The sequence below is a fragment of the Perca flavescens genome, chromosome 15 (assembly GCF_004354835.1).
Source record: "Perca flavescens isolate YP-PL-M2 chromosome 15, PFLA_1.0, whole genome shotgun sequence".
Classification (NCBI taxonomy): domain Eukaryota; kingdom Metazoa; phylum Chordata; class Actinopteri; order Perciformes; family Percidae; genus Perca; species Perca flavescens.
The window spans coordinates 32,290,667-32,294,495 of NC_041345.1; the positions used below are offsets into that span (position 1 = coordinate 32,290,667).

Sequence of the window (3,829 nt, forward strand, 5' to 3'; positions counted from 1 at the left end):
GTTTCTGCTACTGACCTGGAGAATCTGCCCGCATATCTCCTCCAATGATGACCTTGCTCTGCTGGCGCCCAACCTGCTGGACCCTTTTCCATTTCCAAACAATGGCAGGTTCAAGATAGGTTGTTGCATGTTTCCAGAATCCTTGGTATCGCATGCTCTTCACACCAAATGCATTGAAAATCTTTTAAATAATCATGAAAAAATGTAAATCGCAAGTTTATATGCGTATAACATAAAATGAATTTGTACAAATGAGCATCTAAATACCTTTTTCATTTACATGAAAGATGTCCCTGTAAAATATACAGCCGCAGAGAGATGAATGTTCCCTGCAGGTGTACTTCCAATGAACGGTTGACTCTTCCACTGTCTGTTGAACTCGCAACAGTGGCACGTCTGATCAACAGCAAGGAAAGTCCCACGTATAGTTTTCTGGACATCACACATGGAGCTGCACACTGGACATAACTCAAACAACTCGAGGAGGCAGTCTTCATATACAATATACAGTATTTAGGTAAATCATATGGTGGTGAGGCTTGTCTGTGCAAGGGGAGAAAAAGAACATAAGAAACATAAGAAATATTATTCACATCAGATTTGAGACACATCAAAGATAAATAGCTATTGGAGCTTTCCTTGAGAACTTATGATACAGTCGACTGACTAGGGTCAGTATCTCAACGGAGGCCTCCCATTCATCGTCGTCCTCCTCTAGTTCCAGTCGCGGCCTCTTATTAGGTGGAAGGGGCTTCAAGGGTGTTGAGGTGAGAACCACACACATTCTCACAGACCACACTTGTCTGAGAAGCTATTTGCAAATATATGCCTTTGTCAAACAATGTAGACTGTGGCTCATTTGAAATAGCAGTAATTACAAACATAAAATACTTTCATGATACATAAATACCTATCATGTGGTGCATAGGACAAGATATCTGTATACAGTCTCTAAGATCAATGTTAAATGTCAGCCCACATTATGTACTGTCTCACTGATAAGGTTCCCATGTTTGTTTTCTCTTTTTTACCCTCTTTAAACTGCAATGGGAATATATGGTCCATAGATATATAATTTGGGAATAACTATTACCAGTAATCATTCAGATGATTACTTTTGACTTATCAGCTTATAAAGAAAAATGTAAACAAAATACAACTTTGCAGGTAAACTAACATAACAATTCTATTTCACTAACCTCTGCTTCTGACCCGAGTCTTAAGAGTGTCCTTGGATAGTTGGGTTCCAACCATCTTTTAGGAAGGGGCTCAGTCTGGCAGCCAATACTCTGGGAGGTGCTGGCCTGGGAAACAGGTCTAATGGCGACCTAAGAATACATTCAGCTAGGTTAGGAAATGTGAAGGAGACAGCGTGATAATATTGCTAGTCATAAGACATTTCATTTTTCATTGTAGGCATACAACTAAAAGTGTGGTAACTATCAGAGACCAGCAGCAATAGAACACAAGAAGAAAACATATGACGAGGTAGCGTCCTCTATCTACTATAACGTAAATGTCAAATAAATGGACTTAAAGGCAAGTAACACTAAACAGTGGCAGTGCAAATGGTGCAGTATAAGAAGGTATTTAACAAGTTAGATATATACAGATATATATTATGTGTATATAATAAATAATAGGTAACTAGCTAGGTTAATCACATGTAGAGCTTATAACATATATATATATATATATATATATATATATATATATATATATATATATATATATATATATATATATATATATATATATATATATTTATATATATATATATATATATATATATATATATATATATATATATATTTATATACACTAGTATCTATAGTTTCCTCTTGGCCTGAGAATAACATTATTACAAACAAACTAAAATAGTAGGCGACATCACTATTCGCTACCCTAGAATAATAAGGTTCTATCTGACATTTTTGTCAAAATTGAGTTATTTACATATTCTTACTCTGGTATAACTTGTGAACATTATTTAAAAATAAAATTAATTTTGGGTGTTTTATTCAGAAAACAAAAAGGTTCTATCTACAAAGTTACACTCAGACTTGGAATTATAAGGTTCTATCTGTGGTCCAATCATCTTTTGGAATATTTACAGAAGGACCAATCAAATACTGTCTCTTTATGGTGCCAGGTTGTCTAGTGCTAGTTAACGTTAGCTAGCGTTAGCTAACGCCTTAAACGCCGGGGAAAGGGCGCCTTAAACGCCGGGAGACGCGCCACATCAACACGCGGGACAAAACGCCACAATAACGGGATGACGGAGGTTGGGTTTAGGAAAAACATATGGGGAAAGGGCGCCTTTCCCCATACCTCCGCCATCCCGTTATTGTGGGGCGTCCCCAGCGGGCTGCCTCGCGGGCGCCTCCCGGCGTCCTTTCCCCGAGAAAATAATGTGACATTTACACGTAAAAAACAAGAAAAACGTCTCCGTGAACACGTATCAATAGATTAAGAATAACGTGGACATTTACACGAACTGCCGTGAGACCGGGTTGTTTCCCCAGACGGCTGTTCATCGCTGCTTGCAGCTTTAATTACCTCTATATAGTTCAGATATATAGATATAGTTGTAATCACCAAAATGTGTTTTATGTCCCCAAGTTGAAAAACTATAAAAAAAATATAAAAATTAGTTGTTGTTTTTTTGAACATTGTGAACCATTGTGAGGATTCAGTGAAACCAAAGTGTATCAGAGTTTTAAGATGTTGTTTTGAACATACCTCAGCTAGTTTCACCGACGCTGTCTGACCAGTTTTAACATTTTCTACAATTTTTCATTGATGACGTGAGCTCAGAATAAAATCTAAACAGTGTTGATGTACATGAGAGCCTCTGCCAGTAATACATGCATACCTTTTTCAGATCACTTTCATTTAACTCAGAGAGAAATTCTACAGAATATTTCAAATACCGTATTTTTCAGACTATAAGTCGCTCCGGAGTATAAGTCGCATCAGTCAAAAAATGCGTCATGAAGAGAAAAAAAACATATATAAGTCGCACCGGACTATAAGTCGCATTTATTTAGAATATAAATACAAGAGTTATTCAACTACACAATAGCACACAGAACAATACGCTGAATACGGTAGGTGTCCGGTATGTTAACGTAACACATTAACAGTTATTGAACTATACAATAGCACACAGAACAACTAGCTAGCAGGGCGTGGAGCATGGAGGTATTAAAAGGCGTGGAGACGAAGCTGCACCGTGAATGAGCCCCTCCCGACTCGTTCCTCCATCTCTGGCCGTCTTGCTTTCAGCCCGCGATTAGCCGATTAGCTTTCTTTGTTTTCTTCATTGCAGTAAGAGTCACCTTTTCTCCAGTCTCCCTCACAAGTTTCCCCCTCATTTCAAACTCTCTTTCTGCTGCTCGATTACCGTTTTCGGCTGCATATTTTACTACCTGCAGTTTGTCTCTTTTCTTTCTCAGTTGTCTTTAGGAGCAGCGCCCTCTCGCGGCTGTAGGTAATGTTTTCAGTATGAATTAACATGTAAAAACATGTTAAATTATATATATTTTGATATATAAGTCGCACCTGACTATAAGTCGCAGGACCAGCCAAAGTAGGAAAAAAAGTGTGACTTATAGTCCGGAAAATACGGTAGGTATTTTTTGAATCAGCCAATGAGCATGAAGAAACCTTTCTACTGTTCTACTGTTTTGCTAGGATTATCACCTGCTAAACTCTTCAGGTGGAATTACAGACTCTCTCCACCTTCGTGTGTCGAGGAAACACTGGCAGAGACAAAGCTACTCTTCTCTTTTCTTCCTTTTCAGTCCGGGTGTCTGTGTGCGTCTGA

At 38.1% G+C, this 3,829-nt stretch overlaps 1 long non-coding RNA gene across 2 annotated transcripts in view; it reads right to left on the minus strand.

Annotated features, from left to right (window-relative positions):
• The window catches only part of LOC114570113 (uncharacterized), a 2,573-nt gene extending 1,261 nt beyond the window's left edge, over positions 1–1,312 (minus strand). For both annotated transcript variants that reach the window (XR_003694471.1, XR_003694470.1), the window contains exons 1-3: positions 1,200–1,312; positions 268–811; positions 16–181 (exon numbers count right to left, since the gene is read on the minus strand). This is a non-coding gene — a long non-coding RNA (uncharacterized LOC114570113). The remainder of the gene's footprint in view (positions 1–15; positions 182–267; positions 812–1,199) is intronic.
• Positions 1,313–3,829: the final 2,517 nt, after the last annotated feature.